Here is a 13469-nt window from a genome sequence, read left to right as displayed (position 1 = left end):
AATATTGTATGTTTGTTCCCACCATATCAATCTTTCAAAGATTAGTCTTTCCATTAATTTTCAAGTATTTTGAGTAAGGGCAATCGGTCTGTAATTTTCTGTGTTCTTGTTATCTTTTCCTGGTTTGCAGATGGGAATTATTTTGGACACTTTCCAGATATTAGGAATGATACCGGTGGATAGATTATTGTTAAAAAACTCTCTCAGCAAATTTTTTCCCGAAGCTGGTAAATTCTTTAAAATTTTGTTATTTATCCCGTCTGTGCCTGCAGCTGTGAGTTTTAAATTCTTGATTGCAAAATCGAATTCTTGGGTGGTGAAGTCTTTTGAAATGCAGGATGTGTGGGAAAGTTTAGTCCAAATAATGGGAGTTGAATCTGAAGATGGGTTCGTTGTTCTGGAATAGTGTTCTGCAAATAGGTCTGCTTGTGGCTCTTTAATCAAATTACCTTTGTCTTCCAGAACTAAATTACTAACGTAACTACCCAGGTCAAAATTCATGCTAGAAATTGTTTGCTTTATAGCATCACATGCTAATTTCTAGCAAGAAAAACTAGCATAAACTAGCAAAAATCTTTGCTTTTTCTAGCAAACTTACTAGCATGCCATGCAGTGTTTTGGAACACTTTTCATGCTTTAAAGCATACCAATTCTAGCTTGTGTTGCTTTTATTGTTTGCTTTTCTAGCAAGATTTCTACCACAGGGTGCTTTATTTATAAGCTAGTCTAGCAAGATTTCTAGCATCTGTTGCTTTTTATTTTTTGCTTTTATAGCAAGATTTTTAGCATCTGTTGCTTTTTATTTTTGCTTTTGTAGCAAGATTTCTAGCATATGTTGCTTTTATTTTTTTGCTTTTATAGCAAGATTTCTAGCATCTGTTGCTTTTTATTTTTGCTTTTGTAGCAAGATTTCTAGCATCTGTTGCTTTTTATTTTTTGCTTTTCTAGCAAGATTTCTAGCATCTGTTGCTTTATTTTTAAGCTAGACTAGCAAGATTTCTAGCATCTGTTGCTTTTTATTTTTGCTTTTCTAGCAAGATTTCTAGCATACGTTGCTTTTATTTTTTGATTTTTGTAGCAAGATTTCTAGCATACGTTGCTTTTATTTTTTGACTTTTGTAGCAAGATTTCTAGCATACGTTGCTTTTTTCTCCTGCTTGCAAAGCAAGATTTCTAGCACATGCTGCTTTTATTTTTTGCTTTTATAGCAAGATTTCTAGCACACACTGCTTTTATTTGTTGCTAGTCTACCATAGTTTCTACCATCTGTTGCTTTTCTAGCTTGATTTCTACCTTTTGTCTTGCTTTAATTTCTGCTACTCCAGCTACCATCTTACCACCCACTGTTGGTTTAATTTTTCACTTTTATAGCATTAAACAAGTGTCTTTCACCGAGGTTATTATAAAATTCATTTCAGACTTATATAATAAATTACTAACCTCTCCAGTGCTAAATAAAAATGGCATGCAATAAATAAGAAAATAAAAGTACAAAGAACACTTAAAATCAAATTTATTCAATTAAACTTTATTGTAACGCAGATTCTGAATTTTATCGGATAAATATTTGTTCCTTCTCTTCATCTCGGTCTCAATTCCAGAGGAGTCCTTCCCTCTTTTCAGTAGATATTTTCTCATTTTGCTCTAAAAAAAAAAAAAAAAAAAAAAAGAATGAACAAATAACAAAACAAATAAAATAAAGCAATAAAGGATTTCTAACGTAGCACTTTGAAACGCCTCAAACTAATGCAGAACATTACACTGCAGTGAGACATATTTTGAACCCACATCATATATAGTGCAACTCAAAAGAAGTTACAATATTTATAGCCCATAAACAAAATGAGCATTAACTTCACATCTTATCGAGAACTTAGAATTTATCCAGTCATAATCCAAAGATTTAAGTTTTGGACGTATTTCAACTGTTTGTATATGATCAACTTTTGGTTCTGTTCAAATGAAATTGGCAAAATCACAATATCTTCCTTTTGTGAAATCTACAACCAGCAAAAATAAGTGCTTTTCACTACCTTTGAACAAAAGTGTACACACAAAATAGCCTAAAATGGTAAAAAATCACTCTAAGACAACTGGCGTATTTTCTCAGAACACCAAGAACTTGAAATGCAGGGCTAGAAAAGCATTTACAATTTTACATGCCCAGCCAGGCATGTTTATACATGCTGGAATGAAATTTGTACATACCCAGTTTTTACTTTTGTATATGAATAAAAACATTTGAATGTGTCGTATAGCATTAATCAGACAAAAAAAATAATTTAACAGCTTTATATGATGACTAATGATTTTTATTTGTCCAAATATGATTTTAGCGGTACCATTTGCAATCGATTTTGAGCTACAGTAACTTTTCAATAAAATATGAAATAATCAAGTTTTAGAAGAAATTTTTGATCAAAAACTACAAAGATTCATGCCACACCGAAAATTTTACATGCCCTGGATATGTCAGCAGGGGGCAGATACAGAATTAAATTTTGGAAGGGGCCCGAAAATTGAATAGTGTATAGACCCTGCATACAATGTTTCACACCAAAAATTTCATGACTTGAATTTAAAGGTTTCTTTTAGGATCACTTAAGCCTTTTATCTACTTTTAGGTACAAAAATATATGTATTAATATGCTTTGAATGTGGATGTAAAATATCTTTGAAATTTCACACAAAGTAAATACTAAACCCAATATAATATTACAGAGATGCTATAAAATGAACAAATTTCATGAGGACATTATCATAATATGGTTATCACACTGACTGCAAGGTTATTAAATAAACCCACACCTTATTTGAGTTTAAACTTCCAAATACACCCAAAAATTTATACATGCAGGGTGAGTCGAAACTCTCGAGCAAAACTTTAAGGGGTACAGAGGGGAGGATAAAAAGCATGAATCACGTAGGAAGCTATGGTCGCACAAGGCTGATGAGCTGTATCCACACAAAGCTGGAAAAACTGATGGAAGCAAAACCGGTAAAATTCACACACACACACATTACATAAAGAAGATTTTACACAACACTTCAGCTTTCAAGAAAGGTTTAAAGTAGTTGGCTGAAATTTATAGCCTATAGCTGTAATACATGTGTGGCAATAACAAAGCACTTAATATCGCACTAACAAGCCATTTTGAATAAACTTTTATTATTGCTGCTCTTTTGTTGGGACAGCACATATTAGATACTACAGGTCGTAACTTCTAACTACTTGCAGATCCCACAAGGGTGGAGGGGCACTAAAAGTGCCAGCAGCCCCTAATGGCACAGAAAACCAGTAGGCGGTTAGGGGTCCTGCTGATTTTTTGCAGGGGGCCTCAAAATTTATAGATCACGGCCTGGCTCTAAACCTTTTTTTAAAATCAAAACTCTTACGTAAAATTTTCTTTGTGTAATAAACTTGAGACTCCTTTTGCATCCATCAGTTTCTAGCTCTGTGTGCATGTAGCGCGTCAGCATTGCACTTGTGACCATATGTTGAATAAGATTCTTACTCTTTACCCTCCCATCTGACCTGCCTTAAAGTTTTGCCCAAGAGAGTTGACTCACCTAGTATGCACCAAAGGAGGCAGAATTAACGTGGAGGATTGGGTTTGGTCATAAATCCTTACCTGTACATAAACTACCATTTAAATGTGCCCCTCCAGACAGACATGCAAGTTGGAAAAATATTATACAAATGAAGAAAAATGCCACAAAAGTTATTGAACTAAAACTGTACTGGTGGGAAACATACAAATTTCAACTAGTATTAAAATATATTATTACATTAAGTTGGCTATTAAGAGAAGTTGAATACCTAACATGATATCTTGAAGTAAATTTTAAAAAAGTATAATGGCAAATATTATATTCTTGAAGTATAATTGAAAAAATTTTAAAGAAAATACAATACTACTAAGTATCACAGCACTTGTTAATACTTAAATAAAATGCAGTGACGATCAATCAGTTTCGCAAAATATCTACGTGGGGTTTAACTCTTCACACATCACGTGTACACCACGCACATGTCGACACCAACCAACAGAAAGTTTTCAAATCTTATCCTTTCCAAGGGTAAGAAGCCCAAAGAATGAGTTCAGGCTCTGACTAAATATCAGAAAGTTGCAGGCGCCAACTTCTGCATTTTTTTCTAATCTGTATATAGCTTTAATTGTATCAATTTTTATATCTAAGCTAGAAAGTTGCCCGTTTAGGTATGATAGAGGTGAAAATTGCTTCTACTCGTCAACATTTGAACGAAGTCATTGCCTGTTTCGTGATATTTTGGTAGTTTTTACATTTGAAAGATATTATTTGATGTCTTATTTTGTTTATTTTGCGAAATATTTTAAATTGCAAAAAAACCGCTTCACTTGCTAAATAGAGTTTTAAAGTATCTGTAAATATAATTTAATGATTTGACAAAAAGTTTTAAGTTCCAAAGAAACTTTAATAGGTTTTTTTTTCTTTGAAATGGTGTGTACGCATTTTATACAAAGAAAAATTATCATTTTACATCAGAGGGAGAGCAGGCGTAAATTTTTTTTTATTCATTGGATTTCCATTAAATTTTTAGCACGGGCATCGCTGTGCGGGTACTGCTAGTTAGAAATAAAAGGAGAAAGTTAAAATTAAAAAAAGGACTAAAAGAGCTATTTTTCTGATTAGAAGTCCTGATTCCTGGAAAGAAAAAAAAAACTTATATTTAGCGGCAAATTTGCTAGTTTTTAAAATACATTTTGCAAAACTAATACCACTCTAAACATTTGAATGAAACATTTTTTGTTAATGAATGAAACAGGAAATACTCATGACAGTTCGGTTAGTTTTTCCACACACACACACACATGCACGCACGTATATAAAGGGAACAAAGAGGGGGGGGGGGGAGGGTTAGTTAGAGTTGATTTGATTGGATGGGATTCTCTCCTTCCCTCTAATTAAAAAAAAATATGAATGCAATTTTTGAAAGGGAATGGAAAAAAAAACCCACTTAAACCAAAAAAACATTTTAAAAATTTTAACTTTAAAAAAATATATGATTTTGATTAGTAAAGTACAACTGCATTTTACTTTACAACTTGATGCATTGATTCAAATGAAAAAACTATTTAATTTTACAGTAGGAAATCTCAAGTTTAACTTGAACACACTGGAAAGATTCAAATTTGCTTAAGAGATATTAAAATTTTGCAGAAAAAAAACCTCATAATGGACACAGAAATAGTTGTATTTGAAAAAGCCATAACTCCTTGCAAAACAGAAGGGGGAGGGATAAAAATGCAATTTTTTGAATTTAATCAAAAATGAAATGTTGGAGGTGTCTCTGACTACAGGTTCTGGACTTCAATTTTCGAAAAATATTTCTAATGAAGTAGAGGATTCAATAAATGCAAACATTTCTTTGGTGAACTGTTGGTAAAATTGGCTATTCATAAATTTTTTCTTTTCTTTTTAAGGAATACAGCTATGATGATTTTATCCAATGTCTGGAATACTGTTTATTTAAAAACAATAAAAAAAGAAAGTTTCTTATTGTTTTTCTTTTTTAAATCATTAACTTTTATGTAATATAATTCACAAATAAATGAGTAATGTAGTTTTTCCAGAAAAATTAGATTGAACTTTAATGTTTTAGTAGTAATTCTAATAAAATTAAGCTTCTAAATTTCTATAAATGAAATCTTTTCTTCGTAAGTTCATACTTGGATATATGGAGGTCCGGCTGTATTATATTATTATCAGTATTCAGCACACTGAGGTGTTCGGTAAATCCCTAGAAAATTGTATCAAAACATAGCTTTTTCTTTTTAGAAAAAAGGGGAATTTACGAGAATTCGAACAACTCCAACTTGTTACAATACAAATGCCATAAAACAATAACTAATTCACCGCAGCTTAAGCTTGACAACAGAGATGTGGTTGATGAACTGGAAGCAATTAATTTTGTAGTAAGTATGTTCGGTGAGCAAACAATTTCATTTGTTTGCTTTGGAATATTAAGGCTATCTAGTCACACTTGACAAATTTTTTTAGCAAACCATCATACAATAAGTGGTGTCTTAAGTTTGAAGTACGGGAATGTGGGGCAAAGTGTAAGAGTTAAAATAACTTACTTGTTGCAAATTGGAAATTTGTTTCAAAAATTACAGCACATAAAGAATCCCCCCCCCCTTTTTTTATCAAGGGGCAAAGTGAAAAATAAAATATTTTTTGTCTGAAATATTTTCTATCTGATTATCAACACCATTTTGGGTTAAATAAATGATTAACTAAAATAATTAATAAATTAATAAAGAGATAGTGAAAGAATAAACAAAAAAATTATAGTAATTTGAATTTTTGGCATCTTGAATTCAAATTATGTTTTTTGCAATCACGAGAGTGTATGCGTGTGTTTGTGTGGACTCATGTGTGTGGGTGGGTGTGTATGTATGCATGCATGTGTGTGCGCGTGTTGTGTGTGTACCCGCATGTGTGTGTGTGTGTGTGTAGGCGTTCGTGTGTGTGTGTGTATATAGGCATATGTGTTTGTGTCAGTGTGCAGGCATGAGTGTGTGTAGGCGTGTGTGTGTAAGATATGGACGCAACCTGGAGACGGTTTTCGCTAGAGGAGCAGCACCGTGAGGCGGCTGGTCGACGGTGGTGCGGCAGAGGGAGGCGGGGTTAAAGTATAAGTTGTATAAATAAGTTGATTGATTAATACATGCGAAACAATAAACGAGCAAATAAAATAATGCTTTAATAAGTCAATATGTAAATGAATGATTAAAGTAGTGAATTTTTATGCAAAGGAATGCATATGAATTTATTTGTAAATTAATATACAAGTGATAAAAGAAATGAATAAGTACATGGAATAAACTATTCTACTTTACCTCGCATGCACATGATTAATTGGAAAAAACATTTAAAATAAAACTAAGCTTAGTAATAATTGAGTAAAAACTGCACTGATAGGCCTCAAGTAGTACTAAAAATGTTAATAATAAAAACTATTTCATTTTAAAATTACAAAAATAATTTTTGAGTTACAGTCATCCCTTGCTACTTTGCGCTTCGACTTTCGGGGCTTCACTACATTGCGATTTTTTCTGGGTTTTTTTTTTTTCAAATATAGTAATAATCCTTTTTTATGCCCCGTAAATTTTTTCCCACTAAAGAATAACAAAGTATGTCCTTTTAGTAAGATAAGCTCTTCTGAGGGGCTATAGTTGGACTAGTTAAGGGAGTGAAGGTACAAAATCGGCGAAGAAAGTGTAGGGAATCGCTATCTCATTTTAACCGTTCAACACTAACTGGAAAGTATAAATCATTGTATTGTTAGGGGAAAAATACATACATTTCTATATAGTGTTCACAATGTACAAGCTTTTTAAGTTGTATATATAATACCTTTAATGAGGATAAGTAAAGAGGAAGAACGGGGCACATATTCATCATCGAACAAGTTGAGCTGTTTTCACAGATTAGTAGTAATGTTTAAGAACTGCATATTGTGCGTGTAGCTTAGTTTTAACAAAGTAATGAAAATGTGATGGGGATTAAGAGAGCTGTTTAATATTTAGGGGGCTCTAACTATGTTAAAACCTATTTAAATTGTCGTAAGTTGGTTTTATGCACTCTAATTAGGAAAAAAAAACATTTGGTTTATAAATAAATCCTACTTCGCGGAAATTCAGTTATTGCAGTAAAGTCTGGAGCGAATTGACCACGATAAACGAAGGTTGACTGTACAACAAAATATTACCAAATGAGTACCAATTTCTCAAAACTGCTTGTATTTATTAGCTTACGCTTTGACCTTCAGAGATAACTTTTTCTGACTCGAGAAGCCTAAATGTATTTTAAAATATTACTAGATATATTGTACTAAAAACAGGGTAAATATTTCACAATTTTACTTTGCCCCACATTCCCCTACTGATATTTTCAAAACTAATATCACTTACCTGTGATGAGAAAGGACTTGCAATTCCACTCTCCTACTTGAAAATCTTAGTGCAAAGAAGGCATCTTATTTTGTTCTTAAAGGCTGCAAAAAAAAGTTGCTTTAAACTAAAAGATAAATAAGAAATAAATACCTTTGTGCAGGGAAGTAAATAGTAATGAACAACGTTTTAATGCACAAAAATAGCAGACAACTGCATACCCGTGTTTTGGGTCTTTACATACAAAAGCTCACCACTTTACATTGAAAAAGAGTTCCTGTAACTCCAAAACACGTGTATGCAGTAACCCGATGATTTTGTTCATTAAAACTTTGTTCATTACTATTTAAAAGATAAATAATACAATGTATAGCTTAAGTAGAGCATTAATACTAATTCCGTGTAATTATATTTTCTTGAAAGTTTTATTTCCTAAATTAAAAGATCTTACTAAATATATTTTTTAACAACTTGTGTGTTATTTTAGAATATTCATTATTTTTAAAATTCAACACAAAGCCTAGCTAGTCTTTTTAAAAAATTACGCACGAAAACTGTCAAGAATTGCTAAGGAAAATTTAGGAAATAGCTACCCTTTAAAAGTCAAAATGATTAATCTTTAAATTAAGTAGTTACTAAGAAAAAAAATCTTAACATGTTTCGTAAATTATAAAACTCAAACCATTAAGTCATTGAAACATTCCATTTTAGCAGAAAACTGGGTGACTGAAAGAACTAAATTTTCAATTTTAATACAGTATTTTACTTGTGTACAGTACTTACATATTTTAAATGGTTACTGCATTTTTCATATCTAAATATCAACAATACAAATTTTTATTTTCCTTACCCCTTTCCTTATGATTCACTATAATGTGCAAGTGCCAAATCTCAGTTTGTCTGTACTAAAAAGCATAGGTGCACCGAATAACATATTTTACCCAATATCTAATATTATTTATTTTGTGATTTCAACATTTGTATTTTATACCAATTTAATGTAAGGAAGGTTAATCTATTTTTCCTTTTTTATGAAATAAAAATTAATTTTCATTTAACATCCTAAATGCATCTATATTTAGTGCAATTATAAATTTAAAAAAAAAACTGTTCTAGTAAAGGACTAATGGTTTATATTTATCTGCAATTCTTTTCGAATAATATTTGATGTAGCTAATATAATCATGGTAGTATGTTACATTATAAATAAAGGATCTTGCAATTACCTTACATACAAATACAAAACAAAGTTGCTAGCCGACTGTACATAATTATGTATATTCCATATTATCCAAGTTTTTTTTTTCTTTTCTGCTTACTGTTTCATAGTTAATTGAATTTGAAAAAGTAAGATTAATTAAAATATCTGTAGCTCAGAGCTATAATACTGACATGTCCAAAAACTGTGATTTTCAGTTTATTAGTGTATTGTCATGTAGAATCTTATTCTGTATCGAGTCATGTGAATATAATTCTAAAAAAAACTTTGTAATTACTTACCAGGTGCATTCCATCTTTGACAACCATTTTAGCTGTCTCCTCACGATATTGTGAGTTACCTTGTTCTGACTCTCAGATATAGACATGTCATAAAAATTACGAAAAATTGAAAATAATAAAATTTGAAATTACCACCTGAGTGTTTTCTCTTACGTTAAAATTGTTTTGAATATGATAGCACATTTGAAACTCGTTAAAACAATATCAGAGGGACCTTTAAAACCATATTGTTTAAAGCAGATCATCTTATTTGGAAAATCATCAACAGTAGGACCGGGATTAGGGATCTCAAATGCAGTTTGTCCAAGCAGAAATTAATTTTAAGTGCTTTCTTATAAACCAGGTTTGACAGTATTAGACGGCAACAACTCAAACTAATTTTTAACTACGTTAAAACTTTCATTCATTATATGAAAAAATATGTTTACTAAGTGTTGAAAATAAATTTGCTACGCATTGCGTCACTGAATTATTAAAGTATTCAATCAAACCAAATATTCTGTTTGTCTGCCAAATATGCAGTATATTGAAAGATTAACCAACTATTCAGTGAATCCTAACTAAGAAGCGTCTTGACAAAAGTTAATTCTGTCCTGGATAAATTTCAATTTTAAGCTGTTGATTTTTGGTCTACGAGGAAGCAAAAATATGTTCAGAAGTTAAATTTCAAAATTACTGGTAAATTATTATACATGAAGTAAACATATATAGAAGTTTCTAACTAAAGCTAATCTAAAACTTTTAAGAGTCTAACCTTATACTTGTTATAAAGTTGTACTGATGCTGCTGATGAACTGATGCATCTTAATCTTGCTTTAATTTGTTTTAATCATAAAATAAAATCAAGATTTTTAATGAATTTAAAAACGAAAAACTAAAGAAGAAATTTCTAGCAACGTGATTGAATATCCAATATAGGACTCTAATGCCTATATTAAGTAAAGGCAGCTTACATAACTACGTTATGGATTACAATAACTTTCTGATCCAAAATATGATTTAAAAAAAAATAGCATCGACACTTTTCAGTAAAATAGTGACACTTTTCAGTAAATAGCGCCGTACTACAAGATGAAACAAAACAACTCGTTAGATTGTCCGAACTCAAGGAAACAAACATTTTTGCTACAATGCTTTGCTTACAACGTAAAATAGTTTGATAAGACACTTGAGTTTGCATAAAAAACAATTACAAGCACAAACAAGTATTACAATATTAAGTTAAATTTCAAAAACAGGTTTAAAAGAATACTTATCTCAGCGCAAATTTCCTCCTGTGCACAAAATAAACATGCTGGTTGGAATGTTGCCGTTGCCAATCACAGTTTGCTTTTCCAAATTTCCCGCCATGAAAGGTACACATTTTTTGCACTTTGCGATTGCGTAATTTCATTAAAAAAATCTCTGCTTGTATACGTTGAAACGCTGTTCTATAAATGTGTGAAAATAACAAACCAATGAAAAAAACACTTTGACAGTTCACTTTCCATGAGTTATATTCATTTTTTTAAAATTTTTCTCGTCAAAATTATTAGCACTAGAGTCCCTACAATTGATACGCTCATTTAAATGCATTTTTGTTTTTCTATGCAATTATGTTCATTATTAAAGTTTTAATGCTTAACAAATATCAGAGGACTGGGAACTGTCCATTGCCTTCATAAACTATGCAATAGTATTACATCGGGGTCGAGAAAGAAACTGGGGATAAGCATCTGCCTTATAGGAGGTCATTTCGAATTTTTCAGGGTGGTGGGTGCAAAAAGTATGGTACTTGATGGAAATTACACCAGAAATAGCAAAAAATACGCTAAATTATATGTAGATACATTAATTTCCCGTAGTCAAGGAGTGTGGGGCAGTTGACCCCTGAATGACAAGTCTACTGTTTGAGCAGGCAATCAGCGAGGCCTTATGAATTTATTTAAAAGTAACACTGGGTCCCCCGCCAACCTTAATACAGAAGGCACACAGGTTTGAGGGCGCATAAAAAAATGAAGGCGCATACATGAAGGCATATAATAGAGCGCAAAAAAAAAAAAAAAAAAAAAAAAAATTCCCTCAGGAAGGGGCAAAAAAAAAAAAAAAAATTCAATTTTTGGCATCTTGAATTCAAATTATGTTTTTCGCAATCACCAGCGTGTGTGTGTATGAATGCGCGTGTGCGTTTGTGTAGGCGCATGTGTGTGGGTGCGTGTGTGTGTGTATGCAAATGTGTGCGTGTTGCGTATGCAGTGGTGTGTGTGTACGCGCGCGTGTGTGTATGTAGGCATATGTGTTTGTGTCTGTGTGCAGACATAAGTGTGTGTATGTGTAGCATAAAAGCTTATTAAGCTACGTAGCACTAAATGCTTTTGAACAAGCTCGAACAACAAATAAGCATATGATGCCTGTAGACAGCTTGCTATGCTATTTCTGTGTATGCTAGCTGAATAGTATGTGATGCTTGCTAGCATAAAATAGCTTAAAATAGCTTATTAAGCTACATAGCACTACATGCTTTTGAACAAGCTTGAACAGCAAATAAGCATATGATGCTTGTAGATAGCTTGCCATGCTATTACTGTGTATGCTAGCTGAATAGCATGTGATGCTTGCTAGCATAAAAAAGCTTAAAATAGCTTATTAAGCTGCGTAGCACTACATGCTTTTGAACAAGCTTGAACAGCAAATAAGCATATGATGCTTGTAGATAGCTTGCCATGCTATTACTGAGTATGCTAGCTGAATAGCATGTGATGCTTGCTAGCATAAAAAAGCATATCATAGCATGAATAACTAGCAGACAAAGCAAAAAATAGCAAAAGCTAGCATATTTCTGTTGCTAGTAATAGCATGAATTTTGACCTGGGTATGTCTTGTGGAATAACGTTTCAAATTGTTAACCGAAAGATAAATGTCCTTGGTAGTTTTTAGGTTGTGTTGGATATTTCCCCAAAATTTATTTTTTTCTTCTTTGATTATTTTTCTAAATTTTGCTACTTTCTTTTAATAATTGAGCCAATCTGTGACGTTGTTCGTGTGATAAGCTTTATTCATCGCTGTATTTTTTTTCCTTTTTGCTTATAGCACATCTTTTGTTCCACCATTTTTGATGAATTTTTGTGTCTTTAAAGGTGATAGTGTTTGTATTTTCCTCGACGACTTTAAGAATACCTTTGTTAAATTGAATGATGTCTTCGCTTTGTGTTGGATTTATATTTGTTTCAGCAATAAAATTGCTTATGCTATTAGTGACAATATTCCAATTTGTATACCGTTTTTTGATGAGTTTGGTATCTTTTGCGTTACTTTGTTTTAAAAAAGTTGGAAAGTGGTCGCTATCTCCACTTTCTTCACTTCGAAACCAAGAAAATAAGAGAATTAGGTCGGTGCTAACTATTGTAAGGTCGAGGATTCCGTCTTCTTTGCCTCTATTGCGGCGGGTTGGTTCTTTACTATTGATTATACATAAATTTTTTTCAAGAATCCAGTCGAAAAAATTTTTCGAACTGGGATGGGAGATTCTGTCACCGATGCATGTATTTCTGGCTTTAAAATCTCCGGTAAAAATAATATTATTGTCTAAAATGTTGTTGGAAAAGTTGATAATGTTATCGTGAAAGTGTCCGGGGGGACGATAACAATTAAAAATCTTAATAGATTTGTTCTCGACAAAAACTTCAACTGCGTTGAATTCTAGGGTTAAATTGCTTGTATCATAAAAAAGTTCGCGGGAAGATAAATTTTTTTGTACATAAATGCAGATACCTCCACCTTTGTGAGGAAACGGTTTTTCTTTTGCATATGAAATGTAATTACACAATACTGGTATTTTGTCGTCGCTACTCCAAGTCTCTTGGAGGCAAATGATATTGGGGTTAGACCAAGAAATAAGAAGTTTAAGAAAACAAAGGTTTTTGCCTACGCTGCGGCAATTCCAATTAAGTAAAAAAACACCCATAAGAAAAACAAAAAAAAAACCGTTAAGGGGTCGTGTTTCCACCTGGTTCGTCCACTTTAGGATTAGAGATTTGCAGTGGACTACCAACG

At 32.1% G+C, this 13469-nt stretch overlaps 1 long non-coding RNA gene across 1 annotated transcript; it reads right to left on the bottom strand.

The window, feature by feature from the left end:
• Nucleotides 1–1496: 1496 nt before the first annotated feature.
• On the bottom strand, nucleotides 1497–8640 carry LOC129224074 (uncharacterized). Its single transcript, XR_008580674.1, has 2 exons — nucleotides 7959–8640; nucleotides 1497–1644 (listed from the first exon to the last, which is right to left on the bottom strand). It is a non-coding gene; the product is annotated as an uncharacterized LOC129224074 (long non-coding RNA).
• Between the last annotated feature and the right edge of the window lie 4829 nt (nucleotides 8641–13469).

Source organism: Uloborus diversus, chromosome 1 (assembly GCF_026930045.1).
Source record: "Uloborus diversus isolate 005 chromosome 1, Udiv.v.3.1, whole genome shotgun sequence".
NCBI classification, from domain to species: domain Eukaryota; kingdom Metazoa; phylum Arthropoda; class Arachnida; order Araneae; family Uloboridae; genus Uloborus; species Uloborus diversus.
Note: the sequence above shows the minus strand (reverse complement) of the source record. Positions and strands in the feature narration are given on the sequence as shown.